At 42.7% G+C, this 15722-nt stretch overlaps 1 long non-coding RNA gene across 2 annotated transcripts in view; it reads left to right on the top strand.

The window, feature by feature from the left end:
• Nucleotides 1–13384: 13384 nt before the first annotated feature.
• LOC119296839 overlaps nt 13385–15722 on the top strand; it is a 5145-nt gene continuing 2807 nt past the window's right edge. The window contains exons 1-3 of one of the 2 annotated variants that reach the window (XR_005145406.1): nt 13385–13518; nt 13606–14026; nt 14627–14694. This is a non-coding gene — a long non-coding RNA (uncharacterized LOC119296839). Of the gene's footprint in view, nt 14027–14626; nt 14695–15722 lie in introns of both variants that reach the window. The other variant, XR_005145405.1, reaches the window with a different exon arrangement.

Here is a 15722-nt window from a genome sequence, read left to right as displayed (position 1 = left end):
TACATACAACTATTTATCATCATTATAATCGAGATAATAAATATTTATTTATTCCAGTATGTGTTGAGTTATTTTGTTTTTGATTTTAATATGCTCTCATGGAATGGTAAAAAATTGGTTCATCCAATTTACAAGTGGAGTACTCTATGTTTGCACGTTCTTACATTTTTTATGTGAAACCTTCATGCTAACTGTATGAAGTACTCATGCAGGATGGTTACAAGTCAATGAAGACTTTTTTTACTATAATTGCTCAAGTACTGTGCGAAGGAAGCTGAAGACAATATTCCTGATATTTTAGGAGATGCAAGTGAAGTGGAATAATGAAAATACATTGCACCAAGTACATTTTTTGATTGTTACTGTAAATTTTTTCTATACATGTGAAATTGGAAGTGCATTATGCTTATTTATGCAATCAGAAAAAAATTTAAAAGGCCCGTGGCAACGCACGGGCATTGTACTAGTTGGTCTTGATTACCGTGTGATAAGAGAGAAACATTTTTTTCTACTTTAAAGTGCATTGGAAAGGTAGAAGTAAATTCTTTTGTGGACAACTTTAAAGCTAAATGTACACTCTTCACTGGACGGAAGGGGTATGTTACATATATAACAAAATGATATCGCCGTGCATGATCTACATATTTTTCTCGACTGGATCGATGTCGAATAGGACTGTGGCATAGTATTGCTTTCAATTATTTGGATCTACATATTTATGACTCGGATTGTGTCTTCTTAAACAGGCACATATAAAACCGAATAGAAGTGTCACAAAAAAAATGTATGCCTTGTATGGGCTTCTAGCAACATGGCTTGGTGTCCTTGAATTTTTTGATCTTACAACTTTGAATTTCTCTTACAAGGATGAAATGATGATGGATGTAAAAGGACCAAAACTAAGAAGATCTTCGGTGGTTCTTCAGATCTCCTCTTTATCTGTTCTAGTAGTGGTGGCAGCCTCTAGGGTTCTCCAATGCGTGTCCACCCTTCATGAAAGTGTCTTGTATTGATATGGTGGAGCTCCAGGCAGGGCCGGCCCTGGGGCATGGGCAGAGGGGCGGCGGCCCAGGGCCCAGGCTGAAGGGGGGCCCATGATGTGTATACATATAGAGTATAAGTAAAAAAATAGATAAGGAAAAAATTGTGTGGAAAAATAAATGAGATGTGCTTGGCCCGTCAGGTAGCTAGGTAGAAAGTTAAAAAAAAGGTAGCTAGGTAGAGATTAGCGAAGCATCAGCCATGATGGCCGCACGGCGCACGCGTATACATGTGAAACAAATCAATCGGAAGATCTGGCTTGTGCCTTCAATCGTCGGTTCGTCTTTCATCGTATCGTCGGCCCGTCGCTCCGCCGCTAAGCACCTTGGCCACTCGTTGTCGCTGCTACGCGCGGCAGTCCAGCAAACTGTTGTTGCGCGGTGCGGCCGTGCCGGCAACCCGGCCATCCGGCAATAGGTTAATACGTTATACGTATGTGAGCGTCAAGACTCAGGACAATACGTATCCACGACTCCTGATCCATTCATCGATCCCTCAATTTGAGTAGTTTCTTTACTAGGTATTCAACTATCCATCTGAAGTTTCAAATTTTTTATGTATACTCTTCTACGTAGTATACATTCAACCACCCTAATCTTTAGTCATTCTATGTCCATATCTAGGGTTTCGATCATCCGATCTATAAATTTCTAATTCTTTGTATACTCTTTACTTTTATATAATTTTAGGACACAACATGCTATGTTGCCTAAGAAGCTTTTTCGGATGATAACTCATCTGATATTGATCTTGATAGTGCCCTTAATGACTTTGCATCAAGAAACGCTCGAAGAAACCTTTTTTGAAGCAATGGAGTATTATTGTTGTCAATGGAGTGAGTCGAATTTGTTTCTTCTTTGAGGTAATCATGTCATTTTAGTTTTGTTTTGCTATCTTTTGAGTATTTCTGTCGTAATATGGCATTGTCCAATAATTATAATAGTCAAATTTCAAATTAAAGATGTGTGGTTAAAAGATTACTCTTATATATATGTTTATGTATCACACGCACACATACACATATATGATCTTAGCGACATAGGGGCCCATGTCGTCGAGTTCGCCTAGGGCCTCCCAAAACAGAGGGCCGGCCCTGGCTCTAGGCACCTCATACGCCCATCCATGCGAGCGGCTGTGCTCGCATGGAAGGTCATCTTTCATTCTGTTTCTCCTTCCCGCTCGCATGAAGGCCGTTTTTTATTATGTTTTGCCTGGTGGCTTGGCCTTCAACATGGAAGTTGCTCCATTTGGCTTGATTTACAATAATTTTCCTTGGTTCCTTCCATATAAGATATTTTCTGCCAAACAATGGAAAAACGGATTTTCTTTGACCCGTCCTTTGATCTTCCCACCATGGTTGGAAGACCCAAATATCTCTCACTCATCGCTTCAGATTCAGTTCATATAGTTTGTTTCAGAGTGTCGTTGTCCTCATCATTACAACCTTTCCCAAAGATGATTGATGAATTTTGGAGATTCACTTTTCTGTCTTGACACCACTTGATATGATTGCAAAATTTCCTTCAGAGCCTCGAGGTTACCCTGTGATCCTTCCAAGAAGATCACATCATCCTCAAACAAGAGGTGAGTAACATGGGGCCAGTGCTCCCAAAGCTCACTCCATTAATTAGGTTATCTCTTTGGGCCTGTTGAAGCAAAGCTGAGAAACCGAGTTAATTGCATGTTGGTACCACATTTGGGGCAACGGTTATGAATCAGTACCACTATTCAATTTTTTTCATATGTCGGTACCAAGTATGGGGCAAGCCGCAACAAAATGGTCTAAACGCGTATTAACGGTGTATCTGACCGACAGGGCCCGCCTGTCAAGAGCCGATGTGGCATGTTCTTTTGCATAAACCCCCATGCTTTATATTTGTTCACACAAATGCCCTCAGTTGTGAAAGAAGATTTAATAGCGTTTCTATACATTTTCTGTCAACTCTATTATATCAGGTACAACAACGTGGTGGCGGACCCATGTGGGTCCCGCTTGTTAGTGGGATCAAGAGGGATGGAAGAACGAATTTGGTACTAAAAGCTTCGGGGCCAGGCGGGTTTCGAACCCAAGACCTGCTGGTGGCTGCTCGACTACCGCACCACTGATCGCTTGTTGTCCTGTATGACAAAGAAGTCTTTTGTATCTAGCGAGTAATTTGACAAAATAAATGTAAGAAAAAATTTGTTATTTTTAGGCTCACATATTTTTTTACTTTTTCCCATTTGAGAAAATAATGTAAGTAAAATTCGAGAAAATAAAGTGTTTGTGTGTTTGTGCATTTGAAAAAAAATGTTCAGAACATTTTTGCAAAATGTTGAACGCGTATTAAAAAATTGCAAATGTATTTTTAAAATGTTCATCATGCATTATAAAACTTATTATGGTTGCACAATAATTTTTAATACATGTTGTCAACTTTTTGAGTACCTGTGCGTTTAAAATAAATACAATCAATATACACAGTAACTGTGAGTTGGGCATATAATATGTTAAATATTCCTAGTTGCCTATTTGAAAAATATAATGGGGATGCACAATAATTGTGCATGCTTGTGGTCCTGAGTGAAGACACATAAAATTTTCTTACATTTCTTGTTTCAATCCACATAAAATTTAGAAAAAAGTTAATGCTTGGCACTAAATAATACTAATCCACATAAAAGCTTGCCCTCCGTGTGTTCTAATCTGTTTCTTTGCACTAAATAATACTAATATGTAATCTTAAAAAAACTAATATGTATTAATATACTTTTTAGGGCTATATGTATTAATATCCTGATAAAAAGATGGGCGCCCCTATTCCTCGCCTTCAGCGAGCACATGGGGACGTCTCGCGTCGGGGGCCGCCCAGATGGGCCGGCCCAGCCGTGCGGGAGGCAAAGGCCTATTTTTTTTTCTGTTTTCTGCTCTCGTATTTTGCTTTATTTTTGTACTTTTATTTATGTTTTAAACGTTCCACACACACACACACACACACACACACACACACACACACACACACACACATATATATATAAACTTCAAAACACATTTTAAAAATGTTGAACAAGTATTTGAAAGATGTTGAATAAGTATTAAAAAAATGTTGAATAAGTATTTGAAAAATGTTGAACAAGTATTTGAAATTTTTCAATAAGTATTACAAATGTTGAACAAGTATTTAAAAAATGTTGAATGAGTATTTGAAAAATGTTGAACAAGTATTTGAAAAATGTTGAATAAGTATTTGAAATATTGAACAAGTATTTGAAAAGAATGTTGATGAACATTTGAAATAAAAATGTTGAACAACTATTTGAAAAATGTTGAACAAGTATTTCAAAAAATGTTGATCATGTATATAAAAATGTTGAACAAGAATTTGAAAAAATGTTGATCATGTATCGAAAAAATGATGAACAAGTATTTAAAAAATGCTGAACAAGTATTTGAAGGAAAATCCCAAAAAGAAACAAAAACCTAGCCGCCGCCAGGAGGCGACTAGGGAGGCGATCCCTTTTTCCACCGTTCTCCACTGCGAGGGCGCTGGCCCCCTCTCCCTCCGGCTGTTGCTTCGGCGGCAGGAGGGAGGGGGACCCCGTTCCTCCGCTCTGTAGTTAGGGTTTGGATTTGTAGGTCATGGTGCGTCGTTGGGGTGGTGGGAGCGGCGCCCAGACGAATAAATCTGCCTCAACTTTACTCCCACACTGGCGGTGTCTTTCATGGCGGCGTCTCGGAGTTGATGGCATTGTGTGTTTGCCGATCCTTCAGATCGGCGGCGTTAGGATTCATGGATGGTGTCAGCGAGGCGGCGACGGCGACTCCATCAGGTGTGTCTCTCCTTCTGCTCTGTCCCCGTTGCTGCGGCGTTGTCTCCAACGTCGTGGTGGAGCAGGGAGGTTTTGTCATCCAGGAGTATGCGCAGACGGTTGTCTACGCAAGTGACAGCTGGAAGATGGTGCATCTTGTGCTGGGTCTGCCGTTGGAGGCTGACAATTCTGGTTTCCTTCCCCGACGCCGTAGTCGTGCGGGGGTGTCAGTTCTAAAGTTCGATGGCGTGTCCGGGGACACGTTGCCACGGTCTGATTCTTTCAACGGTAATTGTCGTGGAATTGTCACGGCAGATGTCCTAGTGTGAGGACTTAGTCGTGAGGCCAACGCATCTATGTGGTAGCTTGAGAGGGGTTGAACGAAATTGAGAGACGCAACACAAGACAAGGATTTAGACAGCTTTGGGCCCCAGGAAACATCATCCGGTAACAACCCTACATGTTGTTTGAGGCTAGGTCTCATTATGATCATGATTGAGTCGCCATAAACCGGCTCTCCTAGTTGTGTCTAACCTTAAGATTCTCTCCCTCCCCTCTTGGGGTGCCCCGCCCCTCCTTATATAAGTTGAAGGGGCGGGTTACATGTAGATTCCAACTCGGATTAAGACTTAAACTATTATGACTTCTCTTCATGGGCTTCTTAACATCTTGGGCTTCTTAACGTCTCGGGCTTATTAACCTCAAACGACTCTGTCTGCTGGGTTATGACTGTCTGCCGGGTTATGACCGTCTGCCGGTTTACCACCTGGTTTAACTGTCTGCCGGTTTACCACCTGGTTTAACTGTCTGCCGGTTTACCACCTGCCGGTTACATCTGTCTTAACCATCTGGCTTAACTGTCTGCCTTAACCATTTGTCTTAACTCTCTGCCGGTTTACCAAGTCCTAGCCGGGTTATAATTCCCGTCGGGTCATACCGCGAGGTATATCCCCGACATTAGCCCCCAGTTTAATTTGGATTTATCCATGTTAAACTGATCCTGCAAAATAACTCAAGAACAAATTTGACAGGTTGTGCTTCGGGATAAATATTCTTGTAAGCCGGCACCTGATCATCCTTAATTCCTTATCATTTCCTTCTTCTAGAAAATCCGGGTTAACAGGCCAGCTTCATAATCAATTTGCTGACATTGATTTCTCACAGAGAAAAAATGTGAAGAATAAAACATTTGACTCAGCTTCCAATGCTTAAAAAATACTAGTCCTTGAAATACTCATCTGATTCTTCAGCCGGCTTGAAGATGTAAAACTTGCTGGTTTATCATTGCCAAAATTGCCAGTTTATAAATATTGATGGCACCGGGTCATAATTGTTTGTTAACATCAAGCTTAAAAATATACCCCTTATATGCATATCACTTGTAGCCCCCAAGTCTTAAGAAGGGAACGTAGTAACAAATTAAGACTTGCTTCAATATGAATGTCACAAGCTTAAAGAAATCCAGGTTGTTCATCTCAATCATTAGTCATAAACTGAGTATTCCACATATGTAGCCCCCAAGTGCCGGGTTGTTATGCTTGCAGCAACCTGGGACTTGTAATTGCCTTATGCTCATAAAAACTTCAACCAGTGTAGCCCCCAAGGGCTGGGTCATTCTGCAATAATGAGCAGTGACTTTATAGATATGATAATGTAGATTTGAACAGCAACGTGTAGCCCCCAAGGGCCGGCTTAGTAAGATAATATGGAGCTGGGACTTTATATATACTTCATTGAAAATAACATCATATGATGTAACCCCCATCATGGGGCTTGAACCCACGTCCACAAGGTTGAGAGCTTTGTGCTTTACCAACTGATTAGTGGATCCTTCAATATAATGGATTAAGACTTGTGTACCTTAAATTTTTGACAGGAGCAATTGGTAGCCCCCAAGGACCGGCTTATTATGATGTGATGAGTCGGGTCTTCAATAATGCCAGTAAAAATGACTTTGCATTAGCCCCCAAGTGTCATGGTGCATGCTTGCAGCGACATGAGACTTGCATATTTGATGTAATCTCAACTTGAATAATGTAGCCCCCAAATGCCGGGTCGTAAGCCTGCAGCGACTCGGGACTACTCCTTCCATTGTAGCCATTGATAAAATAATAGCCATTGCGCTAAAGCGACTTTGAAAACCTCAATCATAATACTGGTTATTGATAACCATAATAAAAATCCAGCCATGTTGGCTATTAAAGATTTGAATAATATAACCCGGTTTGAAAACCGGTTCATGTGATATTTGATCACATTGTTGGTTTACCAAGCCAGTGTAGTAAGGGTGATAACCCAAAACTTGAGCACTGGTAATTATCATATATTGCCGGCTTATGAAGAAAGCCAGGCCGGGCTAAAAAACATCGGATATTATCTTATCTCATACTAGCGACTTGTAGTCGAAAGCCAGGCCGGGTTAATAAACACCGGTGAATTATAACCATAAAGCATTATAAGCCTCATCAAATAAACCTCAAAAGATCTGTTGAATAAAAACAAACGAAAAAACGAGGCTTTTCATGGGCTGCCAGGCCGAAAATCGAGTGCTTTCACGGGCTGCACAGGCCACTGAGTTAAACCATTTTACAAACCTTATAAGATGGACCTCACATAACCAATTGTCGTTTTAACTTTGACAAGTTGAGGGTCTGCATAAGATTGACTTGTCAAATGTTCGGCGGGCCATTCCAGGAATACCTGGGCGGAGTGGCTTACTTAAAATGCAGGATAACCCGGGGTTTTAGGTGAATACTCCTGGCTTCGAAGCCTAGATTTTAAGCCTATCACAAGGGTTATAGCAACTCTTGTTCTTTAGAACAAAAGGGCCCCCAAGCAATATTTCTGAGCTATGCTCAATGGGCACCTATGTTTGAGTTGTGCTTTTGCAACAGACTCTCTTTGGTCCCTTTAACCTGGGTAGCAAGCCACCAAGTGTTTTGTAAGAATGGCGTATAAGCCGGATTAGAGGGTAATCATAGCTTCTATTTGGTCCCTTTAACCTAGGTAATCACAGCTTCTCTTCAATATAATGGATTAAGACTTGTGTACCTTAAATTTTTGACAGGAGCAATTGGTAGCCCCCAAGGACCGGCTTATTATGATGTGATGAGTCGGGTCTTCAATAATGCCAGTAAAAATGACTTTGCATTAGCCCCCAAGTGTCATGGTGCATGCTTGCAGCGACATGAGACTTGCATATTTGATGCAATCTCAACTTGAATAATGCAGCCCCCAAATGCCGGGTCGTAAGCCTACAGCGACTCGGGACTATTCCTTCCATTGTAGCCATTGATAAAATAATAGCCATTGCGCTAAAGCGACTTTGAAAACCTCAATCATAATACTGGTTATTGATAACCATAATAAAAATCCAGCCATGTTGGCTATTAAAGATTTGAATAATATAACCCGGTTTGAAAACCGGTTCATGTGATATTTGATCACATTGTTGGTTTACCAAGCCAGTGTAGTAAGGGTGATAACCCAAAATTTGAGCACTGGTAATTATCATATATTGCCGGCTTATGAAGAAAGCCAGGCCGGGCTAAAAAACACCGGATATTATCTTATCTCAAACTGGCGACTTATAGTCGAAAGCCAGGTCGGGTTAATAAACACCGGTGAATTATAATCATAAAGCATTATAAGCCTCACCAAATAAACCTCAAAAGATCTGTTGAATAAAAACAAACGAAAAAACGAGGCTTTTCATGGGCTGCCAGGCTGGAAATCGAGTGCTTTCACGGGCTGCACATGCCACTGAGTTTCTCACACGTATCTATGCTTAAGTCTGTTCGAATCATGTTAGCAATTGCCGCATTTTATGAAATCTGGCAAATGGATAACAAAACTGTAATCCTTAATGGATTTATTAAAGAAGAGTTGTATATGATGCAACCAGAAGGTTTTGTCAATCCTAAAGGTGCTAACAAAATATGCAAGCTCCAACGATCCATTTATGGACTGGTGCAAGCATCTCGGAGTTGGAATACACGCTTTGATAGGTTGATCAAAGCATATAGTCTTATACAGACTTGCGATGAAGCCTGTATTTACAAAAAAGTGAGTGGGAGCACTACAACATTTCTGATAAGTATATGTGAATGACATATTGTTGATCGGAAATAATGTAGAATCATTCTGCAAAGCATAAGGGAGTGTTTGAAAGGAGTTTTTAAAAGAAAGACCTCGGTGAAGCTACATATTGAGCATCAAGATCTATAGAGATAGATCAAGACGCTTGATAAGTTTTTTCAATGAGTACATACCTTGACAAGATTTTGAAGTAGTTCAAAATGGAATAGTCAAAGAAAGAGTTCTTGCTTGTGTAACAAGGTGTGAAATTGAGTAAGACTCAAAGCACGACCACGGCAGAAGATAGAAAGAGAGTGAAAGTCATTCCCTATGCCTCAGCCATAGGTTCTACAAAGTATGCCATGCTGTGTACCAGATCTATTGTATACCCTACACTGATTTTGGCAAGGGAGTACAATAGTGATCTAGGAGTAGATCACTAGACAGCGGTCAAAATTATCCTTAGTGAAATAAGGATATGTTTCTCGATTATGGAGGTGACAAAAAGGTTCGCCGTAAAGGGTTACGTCGATGCAAGCTTTGACACAGATCTGGATGACTCTAAGTCTCGATCTAGATACATATTGAAAGTGGGAACAATTAGCTAGAGTAGCTCCGTGCAGAGCATTGTTGACATAGATATTTGCAAAATACTTACGGATCTGAATATGACAGACCCATTGACTAAAATTATCTCACAAGCAAAACATGATCACACCTTAGTACTCTTTGGGTGTTAATCACATAGCGATGTGAACTAGATTACTGACTCTAGTAAACCCTTTGGGTGTTGGTCACATGGCGATGTGAACTATGAGTGTTAATCACATGATGATGTGAACTATCGATGTAAATCACATGATGATGTGATCTAGATTATTGACTCTAGTGCAAGTGGGAGACTGAAGGAAATATGCCCTAGAGGCAATAATAAAGTTATTATTTATTTCCTTATTTCATGATAAATGTTTATTATTCATGCTAGAATTGTATTAACTGGAAACATAATACATGTGTGAAATATAGACAAACAGTGTGTCACTAGTATGCCTCTACTTGACTAGCTCGTTGATCAAAGATGGTTATGTTTCCTAACCATGGACACGAGTTGTCATTTGATTAATGGGATCACATCATTAGGAGAATGATGTGATTGACATGACCCATTCCGTTAGCTTAGCACCCGATCGTTTAGTATGTTGCTATTGCTTTCTTCATGACTTATACATGTTCCTATGACTATGAGATTATGCAACTCCCGTTTACCGGAGGAACACTTTGTGTGCTACCAAACGTCACAACGTAACTGGGTGATTATAAAGGTGCTCTAAGGTGTCTCTGAAGGTACTTGTTGGGTTGGCGTATTTCGAGATTAGGATTTGTCACTCCGATTGTCGGAGAGGTATCTCTGGGCCCTCTCGGTAATGCACATCACTTAAGCCTTGCAAGCATTGCAACTAATGAGTTAGTTGCGAGATGATGTATTACGGAACGAGTAAAGAGACTTGCCGGTAATGAGATTGAACTAGGTATTCAGATACCGACGATCGAATCTCGGGCAAGTAACATACCGATGACAAAGGGAACAACGTATGTTTTTATGCGGTCTGACCAATAAAGATCTTCGTAGAATATGTAGGAGCCAATATGGGCATCCACGTCCCGCTATTGGTTATTGACAAGAAAGGTGTCTCGATCATGTCTACATAGTTCTCGAACCCGTAGGGTCCGCACGCTTAACATTCGTTGATGATATAGTACTATGAGTTATGTATGTTGGTGACCGAATGTTGTTCGGAGTTTTGGATGAGATCACGGAAATGACGAGGAACTTCGGAATGGTCCGAAAGTAAAGATTGATATGTGGATAGTAGTGTTTGATCTCCGAAAGGGTTCCAGAATTCACCGGAAGGGGTTCCGGATGTTTCTCGAAATGTTTGGGCATGAGAACACTTTATCTGGGCCAAAGGGGAAAGCCCACGAGGCTTTTGGAAAGTGCAAAAGGAAGTTTTGCGGAGACCAGAGGCTAGACGCCAGGAACCCTGGCGTCTAGGGGGTAGACGCCAGGAACCCTGGAGTCCAAGAAGGACTCTTGCCTTTCGGGTGAAACCGACTTTGAGGAGGTTTTTACTCCAAGTTTCGACCCCAGGGCTCAACATATAAATAGAGGGGTAGGGCTAGCTGTTGGGGAACGTAGTAATTTCAAAAAAATTCCTACGCACACGCAAGATCATGGTGATGCATAGCAACGAGAGGGGAGAGTATTGTCTACGTACCCTTCTAGACCGAAAGCGGAAGCGTTATATCAACGTGGTTGATGTAGTCGTACGTCTTCACAATCCGACCGATCCAAGCACCGAAACTACGGCACCTCCGAGTTCTAGCACACGTTCAGCTCGATGACGATCCCCGGACTCCGATCCGGCAAAGTGTCGGGGAAGAGTTCCGTCAGCACGACGACGTGGTGACGATCTTGATGTTCTACCGTCGCAGGGCTTCGCCTAAGCACCGCTACAATATTATCGAGGAGTATGGTGGAGGGGGGCACCACACACGGCTAAGAGAATGATCACGAAGATCAACTTGTGTGTCTAGAGGTGCCCCTCTGCCCCCCGCACTACTAGAAATCCCCATATTTCCGACGGTGAAATATAATAGCTGACGGGCCGTCGGTTATTAGAGTAATAGCCGACGATAGTTCCAATGGCCGACCGTTATTGCCAACTCACACGTATTACTACCAATAGCCGATGGTATACTAGATTGCCTGACGGTAAAAATCCAACTCTCGGAGATCCAATTAAATGCCCGATGGTTCATTATAATGTCTGACAATTTTTGCTACACCCTCGGGGATTGCATGTAATGCCTGACGGTGAAATTTAATAGCCGAAGGTGAAAATAAAACTCTCACCTATTATTGCAAATGGCCGATGGTACATATGTGACTCTCGGTTATTTAGAAAATACCCGACGGGGGATAGCAATAACTGACGGTTAACTTTCACTCTCGGTGATATGCTTCAATGGATGACGTCAATAAACGTGTGGAATGGCCAATATTAATTATATTCCAGATATTGCGAGATGGTACATTTCTCTATAAGTATTAACCAATAGCCAGTATTCTAGAGTGTCTACTCACAGGCTATGTATTCGCGCATAAGGTGATTTTATATACAGAAGTATGTATAAATTTCACGCTTTTAATTGTTGATTTGTAAGTTCCATTGAGAAGTTTTATCTCTATATCAGAAATTTATTACTCCGGTTGTAGATTCTGCAGGTCGGAGGGGCGTTGGGTTCGGGCTCAACGTCGGGGGAAACCCTTGATCAGTGAGGCTGGCCACGATGTTGGCGATGCCCATGGCGCTGTTTTCCTTCTTGTGGGCAACATCAAGACCTACACCCGGCCCTCTGCCTCTTGTCCCCGGGCGAAAGCCCAAAATCTCCGGATTGGGCGACGGCAGTGCATCGGGGTTGCTTTCTTCTTGAAGGTGCCACCTTGGAAGCTCTTCGTGGTTAGGGCTCGGTGCGGTGATGGTCTACTGGTCTTCAATAGTGTCCATGCTCGGCAGCTGCGGTGGGTGTTTGGGTCTTGGCCGGAGATGGTGGCGATGTATGAGTTTCCTTTAGGGGTGAGCTCGCCATGACTGTTGTCCTATCCTCGGCAACTGTTTGGCCTGTCCATTCGTGCTTTCGGGTGAGTTGCTTTGCCTGCCGACGGGAAGGCGTCCTTCGATCTAGGACGAGAGGGCAGGGGTGCCCTCTTTGGAGGCAGCGACGGGACAACAAGTTTGACCTTGGGAGGGACAGAGTGTGGCTTTCGTCCGGCGGTGAATAGCTCCCTTGTCGGAGTCGTTGATGACATGATCTGAGGCCGTCGTTGTTCCATGGAGTTGTGTATCCCGTTGATTCATATTCCGTTTCTTGTTGTATGGCCGGTTGTAATTTGTGGTTTTCTTTATATATAAAGTGACGTGAAAGCCTTTTTCGGTATAGCACACACATTCAACTATAACTTTATATATGCATACTAATATACTCCCTTCGTCCCAAAATAAGTGTCTGAAAATTAGTATAAAGTTGGGACACTTATTTTGAGACAGAGGGGGTATTATTAAAGAGAGCTGCTATAAAATATAAAGTAGTGATCTAAACGCTTTTATATTTCTTTACAGAAGCAGTAAGATTTACTTACAACGATTCATGTCAAATATAGATTGATTCCCTAATTTGGTTCATGTTTTTCGAGCTGATTTGGGTCCAACACACGTGACTATAGCATCAGCCAATCGTACAAAGATCGGGCAGGGTAATTTCCATCATGGAATTACTTTTTATAGACTTCGCAAAAAAAGGAATTAATTTTTATAGAAAATCTAAAAATAATTACTGTACTTCTGACATACTCCGTTCAATATTTCCCTCTTGATAACAAATTTTATCGTACGTGGCCACGTCCTCCCATCTCTCACCCCCTTTTCCCTCTGATGAAACCTCCCACGCCGCTCCTTCTCTTCCCCCCATCCCCGCCAGTCCGCCACCACGCGCCAATCCCGCCGTCGCCCGTTGATCCGGCGCGCACTTCCACCCTTGTCTCTCTCCCTGGTCCAGCAACGTCACCCAACCCTTTAGCTTTTCCTCCCGATGCGAAAATGTCCTTTTGACTCCCGTCTCCATCTTGTTGGCTCGCAGATCTGGCAGCCCTCGGTCACGATGTTGCGAGCTCTGGCCGACTTGACCTCGTCGCCCCCATCCAATAGGTGCTCGACGCCGCTCCTCGGGACCGCGACAATCTTCTTCATGGGATCTCTCTCTCCCTTCACCTCCTACGCCATGTATCGGCCCCTTCCTGAAGCTCCTCCTCATCCGGGTGGCCCCCTGATGTCGCCGAGTGGACCACGCCCACTCCTGCCTCGGCCCGCCTGTACCAGGTCCGATCGCCTGGGCTTTGCGCAATTCGTCGAGCAGGTCATATATGTGGCATGTGTACGTGTGCTTTTGTAATGGATGGTTGGATTGTGTTCTGGTGGTTGGGGTGCAGGATTTGCTCCTGTTGTTCAAGTTGAATAGCGGGGAGATGGAGGAGATGGTGCCATGAAGGGCTAGTGTGGTGGTGAGTTTCAAGTTCTATAACGAGGCCATGGTTGTTTGCATGTCTGTTTAGGTCTTTTTTTCCTTTGTATGGTTGTTCAAAAACAAAGCCGAGCCAATTAGTTTGGAAAATAAAGTCAAGCCTATGTGTTGAAAAATAGTTTGATTAACTAGCAAGTGGCCATTTGGCGCCGGTGAGTTGAGCTGGCTAGCTTGTGTTGATGCATGCATGTTTGGTCAAGGCTAGCTAGTTGCAGCAGTTGGGAATAGTACATAAGAGAGGAGACCCGATATCAGCGTGTAATCAGGACTGGCATGTATACTTGATACTACTGTATAGCTTAACTAGCAGTCCCTGTAAGCAAATCAACTAACGTTGAAGAGGTCCTCCATTCATGTCATAGTACGCACATTCCTAGTTCTTTTTCCTTCAGTTTTGGTTTGTAGATGTAATTATAAGTTTTGTAATCTCACTTTTGCTTTTCTTCTCAGTATTTTGTAGTTCTGTAACATTTAACTTGTATGCCTAAGGATGAAGCAGCCACTGACATCTTAACATCATGTCCCGTGTGTTCTTTCTCAAAGATGTAGAGCAGGGGTTCTTACAGTTTGATAAATACAGGGCACATCAGATTCTAAAGGCGGCTTTGAAAGAGGGTGAGATGATGCTCGTCAAGACTAACTGAAAAGGTTAGTCCATCATGTCTTACCCATTTAGTTATGCGCCAATTTAGTTCTGGACAACATGAGCATGCTGTGGATAACTTGCTTTGAGACATGCTCTTTTTATTTGAGCCTGATTTCTTGGCTTACCTCACTGCCTACGTGGTACTGTTGTACTATATATGATGTATGCACCTGCTTATGCCCTTTTTTCCTAGATGTGGCTCATAACTGAGATATCTATCTATTAAATCCATCTTAATTAAGGTGCGATGGCACAATTTGGTTAAACTCATATAGGAAAAGATGTTGCTATAATCAATTACAGTAAAATCATTTGCACAGAGAATAATATTTCAACATTAGACAATATGATCTAGCATGTTTGACCCTTGTCAGGCGTCCTCCTTTCTAGCTTTTGTTTTTCCCTCAGGAGGCGTCTTTGCCGTCTAGAGGCGTCTTTGCCGTCTGCTTTTCGTCGGGCAGACGGCAAAGAAAGGGTTTGCCGTTAACAGAAGACGGCAAAGAAAAACTAACGGGAAAATATACTTTGCCGTCTGCAACAAAAAACACAGACGACAAAGAGCTTACTTTGCCATCTACAAAAATAAATACAGACGGCAAAGATCTTTACCGTTTGTATTTTGTATTACAGACGGCATAATGCATACTTTGCCGTGTGTATTAAAAAACGTAGACGGCAAATATCTTTGCCATCTGTAGCAGTAGAGGCAGACGGCAAAGCAAAGAAACACATCTCGCGGATTGATCTCCTGGATCGATGAGGTGGCACGATCCTCTCCACATGCTCCCGGATCAGTCTCCCACGCCCCCACGTCCTCTCTCTCCACCCACCAATGCAAGGGCCCCACCCACCACGCACGTCCCACCCACCCACACCCACCATCGAGATGCCCTGCGCCCCCGCCCGTGCTTCCCCTGCCACCGCCCACTCCACAAGCCACCGCTGCCTCGCCGGACCCCGTCGCCGCTGGCCTCCTCCCGTCTTTGCGCGACCACGCAGTACGCACGCCGCCGTCCTCCGCTGGCCTCCG

Source organism: Triticum dicoccoides, chromosome 5A (assembly GCF_002162155.2).
Source record: "Triticum dicoccoides isolate Atlit2015 ecotype Zavitan chromosome 5A, WEW_v2.0, whole genome shotgun sequence".
Classification (NCBI taxonomy): Eukaryota; Viridiplantae; Streptophyta; class Magnoliopsida; order Poales; family Poaceae; genus Triticum; species Triticum dicoccoides.
This window is presented reverse-complemented; position numbering and strand designations above follow the sequence as displayed.